Source organism: Lissotriton helveticus, chromosome 5_1 (assembly GCF_964261635.1).
Source record: "Lissotriton helveticus chromosome 5_1, aLisHel1.1, whole genome shotgun sequence".
NCBI classification, from domain to species: domain Eukaryota; kingdom Metazoa; phylum Chordata; class Amphibia; order Caudata; family Salamandridae; genus Lissotriton; species Lissotriton helveticus.
Window position 1 is genome coordinate 452160652 of NC_136065.1, and position 10571 is coordinate 452171222.

At 43.8% G+C, this 10571-nt stretch overlaps 1 long non-coding RNA gene across 1 annotated transcript; it reads right to left on the minus strand.

Annotated features, from left to right (window-relative positions):
* Positions 1-8580: 8580 nt before the first annotated feature.
* LOC144754639 (uncharacterized) lies at positions 8581-9626 on the minus strand. The gene is made up of 5 exons (XR_013594753.1): positions 9533-9626; positions 9352-9421; positions 9182-9262; positions 9034-9096; positions 8581-8935 (listed from the first exon to the last, which is right to left on the minus strand). It is a non-coding gene; the product is annotated as an uncharacterized LOC144754639 (long non-coding RNA).
* Between the last annotated feature and the right edge of the window lie 945 nt (positions 9627-10571).

A 10571-nucleotide genomic window follows, 5' to 3' on the forward strand; every position in this document is an offset into this window, starting at 1 on the left:
TAGTGCAGGAAAAGCACGATACATTTACCCAACGAGGTAGCACTTACTGCTTTCTCCTCATTTGGTACTCTGATCGGTCTCTGACCCTTTATAAACGAGAGGCATGTGAACTCGCACAGAAGCCCGGCCCCATCCCACACACACTAGGCTATGCAACCTCTTCCCGCCCTTTCCCCCACTGTGATGGACAGCTCACTCGAGGGACCTCTGCGCCTATGGGCGCGGTGGCAAAGTTACAGACACACGGGGTCACTGGAGACAACTCTTCTGGGCCTTTATGCAGCTGGAGTGTAGGAAAAGCACGATACATTTACCCAATGAGGTAGCACTTACTGATTAGCCTGTAGAAAGAACTCCAGTTAAGTATGGTGCAAATCGCAAAAATATCCGCGATTTAGCGGGAAAATCCACGAATTCGCAGATTGTTTTGCGATTTTGCGCAAATTCGTGGACCGCTGATTCGCAAAATTCGCCCATACTTAGTCAAGCATCTGGACCTGGATGGGGCAGAGTATGCCTTTCACCTGCTCACTTGTGAAAACAAGGGGTGTGGCCCAAATGAGAGAGGTTAGGTAGGGCCTTAAGAACAAAAAACTAGATAATTACCTAAACCTCCAGTTATTGAAATATGTAACTAATACAGGAAATAAACGAAAATTAATACGTTTATCTTGGTCATTACTATGACCACTTTCAATTTTAAATACTCTTGATATTGAATAGTTCATTTTTTTTTTTTTTTTTTTTTTTTTTATTGAGATGGATCAGAATACCATAAAACAGACCAAAATCATAAATACAATTAAGATATCAGCTGAATAAGAATATCATAACAATATGCAGACATATGAATTTAAAGGAAAAAAAAAAATAAAAAAAATAAAATAAATAAACACCTGTACAGAGATAAATACTTCTTATCCGGCTTAAATTGATCAGCTTAAGGGAAAAAGCATTTGGGATTATTACGTGCATTACATGCATTACATGCAGGGCGAAGACATTTCACTTTCAACATCTTATTTTCCTCCAGTTACTGAGTGGTGCCCAAATTTAATTTTACCATACTCTTTCTTCTTTTTGCCCTAAAGATTATATAGACACTCCTCAATGTTATGAATGCCAAGCAGTCTCGATAACCACATCTGAAATGAGGGGGCTACCGGATCTTTCCAAGCCGCCGCTATAAGAATTCTTAACACCGCAACACACAAAAAGATAAAAGCTTCGGCTTCATGTGTGACTTTAAGATTTTCATCCCTGCCAATTAGAATAGTGGTTGGGGATAGAGCGATTTGGCACTCTAGCAGCCCCGATAAGAATTTCTCCATTTCAGTTAAAACAGGTTTAAGATTTTGACAAGAATAGAACATATGAGATAGATCTGCCGGACCTTGGTTACATCTTGGACATCTATCAGTATCCCTTTTACCCCATTGAAACAACTTCGCGGGGGTATAATAGAGATTAAAGATCGTCTTGTAGTGTTGTGCTTTTAGGTTGGATGCTCTTAATACTTTCTTATTTAGTGCCAGGGCATAGTCCACGTCTACATTTGGATCACCTATTCTAAGAGCCCAAGCATTTTCTGTTTGCACAACATCCTCCTCTATGCCCTGTAAGAGATGAGCATATCCAATTTTGATCTTTCTGCCTCCATTCCTTATATATAGGAGAATCGGGTTTAACTCCTGGATAGAGATCCTAGGTCTTAAAGAATTGACTGTTTGTTCTAACTGTTTATACAACATCCAGTGATTCATAGGAACCCCATATCTTTGTTGCAGGACCTCAAACCCTAGCAAGTCGTCCTTACACATAACGTCACCCAAACATCGGATACCCAGACTCTTCCAAAGGGCGCTGTTCCTGTTCTGTCCAAGATGTAGGAATGGGCTTGAGTTCCAAAGATCTATAGTGCCATTGATCTTAGGAATCTTGAGAAATTTCAGCATCAACTTCCATACACCCCAAACACTTAACATCACTTTGCTTTTACTCCTCTTATAATACCGCACGTTAATTTCACGAGTTAGAATCCCCATAGCTCTTTCGCCAATTATTAATTCATATATTGTGGGCATTCTAAGAATACCAGGCAACAGTACGGGGGTATCATAACACAATAAATGTTTCATATGCAACAATAAACAGACCCAATGATACAGTCTTATGTTAGGAGCAGATAACCCTCCTCCCTCTAATGATATTGAGAGTCTAGCTAGCGATCTTCTCACTTTGCCATATTGCCATAGGAACTGTAAAAACACTGCTTCCATTTTCTTCATCAGCCCTTCATTAATTAATATAGGAATAGCACGGAATAGATATAACAGTTTTGGGAACATTGTCATTTTAAGAACATTCACTCGGCCGATCAAAGATAGATGTAATACATCAATTCTTCTCAAATCCTTATCCACTGATGCAAGTAACGGCAAGTAATTTTCCTGAATGATTTTACCCACATCGGCATTGATTTTTACTCCTAAATAGACTGCAGAGTCAACATATCTTTGATCCCTTTTCTGAATATTCTTTGTACAGATTATTATAGTTTTTTCAGTATTAAGCTTATATCCTGAATAGGTCCTGTAGTGCCATATTCGGACTATCTGTAACAATTGCCAGATCGTCCGCATATGCCAAAAGCTTAGTGGTATGCCCGTGAGAAATAACAGGGGATATTCTATCTGAAGCTAGAATCTTCCGAATTAACGGATCAATATATAATGAAAAAAGTATAGGAGAACACGGACAACCCTGGCGTGTACCTCTTCTAATCACTACCTCCTCCGATTGAAGCCCCATTGTAGTGATTCTGGCTACTGGGTCGATATACATTGCCTTGATACTTTTCATACATTTTTCACCGAAACCCCTTTTGTCCAACACCTCCCACATGAAGTCCCAGACCACATGGTCAAACGCCTTCTCGGCATCCAATAAAATCATAGCCATGTCTCCTCCTGTAGCAGTGACAGCATCGAATAGTGATATAGCCCTAGCTGTATGTTCAGTAGTACCTCGCCCTGGTACAAACCCATGCTGCCAGGGTGAAACAAGTTGACCTATAATCCCTCCTAGTCTCTTCGCCCATATTTTAGAGTAAAGTTTAGCATCTGTGTTTATTAAGGATATCGGCCGATATGAGCCCGGGTTCTCCTCTGGCTTTCCCTTTTTGTGAAATATCACAATATTGGTCTGTTTCCACGTATCAGGAATGATACCTGAGCAGATAACGCCATTAAAAAGATCTTCAAACATAGGAAGAATCTCATCACTCAAAGCCCTGTACACCTCAATTGGGATTCCGTCTGGACCCGCCGCCTTACCCAGTGCCAATTCATCCAGAGCAATCTTTATCTCCTCAGTTGTTATATCCAGTTCCAATCGAGCTCTATCTCCCTCCTCCACGCTTGGTATTATAGGAAACTGGTCTCGTATGAATGGTACCACACCTGGCTCCTGATCATAAAGTTTTTGATAAAATTCCTGGAACACAAGTATTATATCTTTCGGGTCAGTATATTCTCTCCCATTATATTTAATCTTGCTTATTTTATTTCGATTCGATTCTTGCCTGATGCGGAGTGCTAATGCTCTCCCCGCCTGCTCCCCAGTCTCATATCTCCTTGCTCTTTGTGACTGATATTCATATATCTCTTTCTGAGTGATTATTTTTAAGACATCACCTTTAACCCGGGCCATATTTCTAATGGTCTCCCCACTATCTTTACCAGATGTTATTTCATCAATATGGCGTCTCTCTATTTCTGCCAGATCTACCATAAGCTTATCAATCTTGCCTTTATCCTCTTTCCTGAATCTTGCTGCACAGCTAATCGTCTCTCCCCTCAATGCGGCTTTAAAAGACTCCCAAACTCCATTTCTGGAGGCACTGTATCTGTTACATTCGAAAAATTCCCTTGTCCAACTTTTAATGTGTTTTAAAAATCTTTCATCATGTAATAATTTCCTATCAAATGTCCATCTAGATATTTTCCTTTGAACATTGGGAACCTTATATGATAGTATCAGAGGATTATGATCGGAAATTGTTCTTGGTAATTTACGAATATCGACTTTACCAATTTCCCCTTTTGTAACAAAAAAATAATCCAACCTAGAATACTTTTGTGCTGGATGGGAGAAATATGTATAGCCTCGATCACCGGGCATCTTTTCTCCCCATACCTCTACCAAGCCATGTGATTGAATCAGGGAGCATATTGCTGCATTAACCTTACGTTTACGACCTGTTATGTTATGTTATGTTATGTTATTAAAATTTCTAGAGCGCACAGCTGCCCCAGCAAAGGGGCGTCCTGGCGCTTTGACAGATGCTATAACATAACACACTAAAAAGATTAGCCAGAAACTGGAAAGAGGAAAGTTTTAATGGCCTGCCTGAAGGCGAACATATCCTCAAGAGCTCGAATGTGAACTGGTAGCGAGTTCCATAGGCCAGCCGCTAGAACCCTAAAAGAACGGCCACCCATCCTGCTCAACCTGAAGCGTGGACAGACAGCCAGATGAAGACCCTCAGATCTTAAAGATCTCGACGGCACATAGGGCGTAAGTAGAGTAACAAGTGCCGGTGGCGAAGAAGTTTTCAAAATTTTGAAGGCCAGACACAGCGCCTTGAACATGATTCGCTGTCTGACCGGGAGCCAATGCAAGGCCGTGATGGTACCCGACACTGAACAGTGTCTGGGAAGGCCCACAATGGCTCGTGCCGCGGCATTTTGTACTCTTTGGAGCCTAGAGGCCTCCGCTTGATTCACCCCTAACAACAGTGAGCTACCGTAGTCCAGCCTAGATAGTATTGAGGCCTGAACTACAAGCTGTCTGGTAGGGGGATCAAAGTACTTCAAGACTGGCCTAATACCACGCAGTATTCCGTAACATGTGGCAGCCACCTTCATGGTGTGGTCCTTGAAGGAGAGCGCAGAGTCCACCCAGACTCCTAGATTTCTCACTCCAGCCACTGGAATAGGTGTGACACCAAGCTCTGACGGCCACCACTGATTACCCCATAGCTCAGCGTGCTTCCCAAAAACCAATACCTCCGTTTTGGTGGCATTCAACTGGAGGCAGTTGGTGCGAAGCCAGCTGGCTACTGCCAAGAGACCCGCACGGAATCTCGGAGCTGCTACCTCGGGGTCTCCGCTAAGTGTCACCGCTAGCTGTGTGTCGTCCGCATATGAGGCCATCGTAAGACCCCACTGTTTGACGACACCAGCCAACGGTTTCACATAGAGGTTGAATATAGTCGGGCTCAATGAAGATCCCTGTGGAACCCCCGTCTTCAGGGGGTAAGTAGTGGATTGGCCAGGTGGTATAGCCACTTTAAAAGTACGATCAGCCAGAAAGGACCGGAACCATTGGAGAGCGACATCCGTCACTCCCGCCTCCTGTAAGCGCTGGATAAGTATTTGGTGGGACACAGTGTCGAAAGCAGCGCTTAAATCTAATAATATAAGCGCTGCAGTATGACCCAAGTCAAGTACCTGGCGAAGATGTTCCAAGATGTATAGTTGTTTCCCTGTTGCCAGTCTGCAGAAATATTCATATCGCCACAGACTATTATTGGGGTGGTCCCGTTAGCCAGTTCTTCTTCTAATTTATCGTAGATCATTGGGTCATCCTCATTAGGACCATATATCACACACAGAGTGAACCCCAAATTCATTTCCGCTAATATCCATCTTCCTGACCCATCTGTTCTAATGCATTTCACTCCGCCCAGATGATAGACCTCGGAGAGGCAAGATGGCGGCTGTGTGAGACGGCCGGGAAGCAGCTCGAGTGAGGAGCGGTGCAATGTAGGAACAGTGAACCTAAGAAATCCCCTATCAATGATTCTGCCGGAGTGAAATGAGTGAAATGAACTAATGGCAGTCTGAGCCCAAAAAACGCGAGGCGGAGAGGAAGAAACGCGGGTATCTGGGCGAGAACTACTAAATGAAACTGACCTGCCGTCAGCCGCTGAAGCGGCTGTTACTGGACGTGGTGCAGCTGACGCGGAGGCTCAGAGGCGGAGCGGCCGTTGGACTGCAGGCGGAGCTGGAGGCAACGGAGCTCGTGGAGTCAGCCTTCAGGAGAGAAGCGGTACGGAGCTTGCTGCTAAGGCGGTGCTCTCAGCAGAAACTCAGTCCCCGCTTGGGTGCGTGCAGGCAAGTTGAGAGACAAAAACATCGGGGAACAAGCCTCTCAAGCGGCAGGCAGGAGGAGAAGCCTTACGATCTGGAGGGTGCAGTGGAGCGGAAGGCGGAGGACACTGATACTGACAACGAAAGTATCCCAGGCGGTAAGGTGCTATTTGGGCCGGTGGAAAGGAGGAGGGTGATCATGGCCCCCAAGATGAGTGCCAATGCTAAAGCGGCGGCCAGGAGGAGGGCTGCAGCAGAACTAGCGGAGTCATTGTTGGACATAGAAGGGAATAAGAGGAAGAAGCAAGGCTCCCCTTCGGGCAAAAAAACGGCACAGCAGGGTACTAGTAAAGGGAATCCTGATATTTCGGGCACCACCCCAATCTCAGACATTTTTCCCAAAATGAGTAAAAATAAGGACTCTAAAGACCTGAAGGTAGATAATTTACAGGCTACTTCAGAGACTGATGAGGCAATCCCCGACCGCACAAAAGAGGGTCCTGCGGAGCTGTTGAATACCATAGCAATTGCAGAGGGTGAAGAGCAGCAAACTGAGAATTCAGTGGTGGATCAGGTGATCAATATAAAGGAAGCCTCAACTGAGGCATTCTTCTCTGTATCTGAAGGGGGGGAATGGTCAGAGGAGGAAGGAGAGGATAGTTTGGATCAAGATATCAGCGATCTAGACACTGGCAGTGATGTGGAACCTAAGGAGAACAGTCCTCCGAGCACAGCAGTAAAAATGGTGGTGAGAACAAAAGTACATAGCCAGAAAAAAGAGCAACAAACTAATGCTACCCTAGACAGCCCGGATGGGGGGTCAGCACAGATGTCCCTCCTGGAGGTAATCCACCAGGAGATACTGGCGCACAGGGAGGAAGCGAGACAGGAGAGCCGTAAATCTCAGGCGGCCGTTAGAAAAATCCAAGGTGCGGTCAGAAAGCTGACTAAGGCCTGTGTGAGCCTGGGAGAGCGAGTTACCAATTTGGAAGACAGAGTGGTTTCTACAGAAGCTGAATCAGCAGCCACGACCAGTAAAGTTGACACGCAAACAAAACAGCTCACCGATATTCAGTGGAAACTTGAATCATTAGAAAATAGATCGCGTCAGAACAATCTACGCATCCTTGGAATTCCCGAAGGGGCAGAGGGCACAGATATGAAACCTTTTGTTGTTAAGCTTTTTGAGTCTGCCTTCACGGATCTGAAAGACTGGGATTTTGGTAGGGAGATCCAGAGGGCACATCGTACCCCAGCCACCGTTTACAAAAATGCGAAAGAGGGAGACAGGCCCAGAGCTATTTTAATTTTTCTGGGCAACTTCATTCTGAGACAAGCAATCTCCGAGAGGGCAAGACCCGATAAAAAGAAATCAGTTGATGGTTATACCTTTTTTGTTCGCCCTGACTTCTGTCATTTCACGGTGGAGAGACGCTGGAGATTACGGCAGATGATCAAACCATTTCAGGACAAGGGCATGCAGGCTTACCTGATTAACCCCGTTCAACTCAAGATAATTAAAGAGGGAAAAACATTTTACTTCTCCTCGGAGATTAAAGCTAAAGAATTCTTGATGTTGTAGATAGAGTAGAGTAGAGTAGCAGGTTTGTTAATCCATTAACTCTAGTTGGGAATAGGGGCCTCGAAGATATGATGGTATCTATATTCGAATGGGGTACAAGGTTGGCACGGGTAAATATTATTCTGCTGGGTCCCAGTGAATGGATAACGATAGATATAGAATGCGTTTGAAGGTAGATAGGTAGTAAGGTGGAGGGCAATTGAAATGGAAGGGGGTCACAGTGTGTAAATTCTGGTGATAAAAGAAGGAAAAGGGAAAACAATATTTTTCTAGTGTAATTGGGGAATGGGTTAAGTTTTAAGGGTTATATCTCCTTACACCAAGCTGCAACCATCACGTGCACAGACCAGTGGTCTGAGCGCCTCCAGACAAGGGGGGCGGATGAGGGGGTGCTCCACCCTGGAGCATGACAGGGGGAGGGTGAGAGGGCAAAGGGAGGAGAGGGTGGGGGAGGGGAGGGGAAGGGGGTTGAAAATTTTGGAAAATAACGAGATGGAATGGAATAGGCTTTGGGCTGATATCAGCTGTTTGGTTAATAGTCAATGTAGGAAAGGTCAATACTCTAAATATGTCAGACATTAGGATATGCACTATCAATGAAGGTGGCTTAAACGATTGGAAGAAGCGGCAGAGATTGAGCCATCTGGTTAGAATGAATAATATAGATATAGCCTGTATTCAGGAAACCCATATTCCCTGGAATAAAAGGAAAGCTCTGGAAATGTATGGGTATACCCTGATTGGATGTTCCACTCAATCATCAATGATCAGAGGAGTGGCCATATTAGCTGATATTGAATAGTTCAACAGAAAAAACACAATCTACTAGACAGACAATCTCACTATAGCTATATCCACTAATACATAATACATAAATAAAAATGTGTAAAAATATAGTCACAATAAATCAATACAGTAGAAAAAAGACAATCAATGTAACAAACAACAATTATGATATATGTACAAATCCAGTGACAAAACAGTTGAGATACGTTATTTTCAATCACATTATAACCATTAAACAACACAAAAATGATCCCCACTTTTAAGGAGATAATTATTTACAAATTCGGATTGTCCAAAGGATCAAACAGCACTTTTACGTGATAGCCACGTGATAGCCGACGCGTTTCAAGTACCGGTTTCAATAATTGCCGGACTCTCATCAGGGCAGGATACATCTTAATGAAAGGACCAACTGTTTGTGATAAAAAAACAAATACAAAAAATAAGTTGTGCTTCCCACTGACTCGACATACTGAAAGAACCCAAATATCTTTACCAAGGACAGCCTACCTGGTGGTTGCCCAGCATGGAGTTGCTTCGGAATTTATATTAATTCGGACAGTGCACGCCAAACTGCAACAAAATATGTGGGACTTAGTGGCTCCTTTAGAAAAATAGTGCAGCGCATCATTGACGCCTTTAAAGAAATTGACGCTACCTTCAATGGTTCCTGGCGTAGCGCAGTGTTACTCAGCTTCACACTAAATTTGGTGGGTGATAACACAGGACTTGCTGCAATCTAAAGGAAACGGAATGGTTTATCAGGACGAGTACACCATTATTGTCTCGTTACCACACCGTGAACGCAGGCGCGCTGGATGTACTTACTTCTCAGTTAACCGCAACTAGGGTCAAGAATGCTTTGTTTTCTTTTCCTCAGGCTATTCGACTTGGGACTCTATAAAAAGAGGGGAGAGAATTCATTTTTGTACGCATGGGCGAACGGAAGAGTTCACATCTACTGGATACGCATACAAGTTATGCGCCCTAAGTAGGTAAAAACGCTCACCTTTTCAAAAGACAGTTTGTGTTCGTTTACAAATTCCACTCGTATCTCAAAGGAGGGAGAGCTTGCACACCTTCTCCTTCCTGCTTTGACGGATACAATGAACACGTGATCGGACTGCAGGGGGCGGAGCCTAATTGCCGCCTGGTACCAGGCATTATGGAACTTGTATTCCACATCATCAGTTATATTAGTAAAATAGGAAAACGGGTGCTGAATGCCCAGAAATGTTATATCAATAGGCTTAAAGGTATTTGCCACCCGAACAAAATCGGGTCAAAGCCAGCAATTCCCGTGGAAAAAACCTGTGAAGTTTTAAATGTAATGTAACCAAGTCAAACTCTACTCAGTTCGCTCATAACGTTCAACCCTCTATTTATACTGTCAAACTTCATAATCAAATATGCTTCCTTGCGCAACAAAGCACTTTCAGTGCACGGAGAGCGATGTTTGGGATCAATCATGGACAGAATAGTCCATTTGAAGTCATTCTCCCCATGATCTAGGGCCAAGAAATGTTCCACCATAGGGGCAGATGTAACCTTTCTCTTGATCCTTGACCTGTGTTGCGTGATCCTCACATTTACTTGTTGGCATGTTTTCCCAATATATATTTTGTTGCATGGGCATAGCACTGCATAAACAACATTTCTTGTCTTACAGTTCGTGAAACTGTTGTGATTCCATTTCACTCCATTATGTTCAAACACCTCGCCCTCAACAGTTGTGGGACAGGCAACGCAGTTACCACATCTGTGGTGTCCAATTATAGGTGGTAAATTCCACTGCGTCAATAAATTACTTTTTGGTTTGGGAATGTAGCTGTCCACTCTTATTAGTTGTTGACCAACACTTAAGTTCTTCTTCACCTGCTCAGACACAATTAAAGTAATGACTAGCTCATAGGCCTCACACAAAGACTTTGTCGGGCTCCATCAGTTTCATTTGGAAGGTTATCGGGGGAGGAGGTGCACACGGATGAGGAAATCATAGCAACCTTTAAGGACTTTTACCATGCGCTGTATTCCAGCTCGGACAGCCC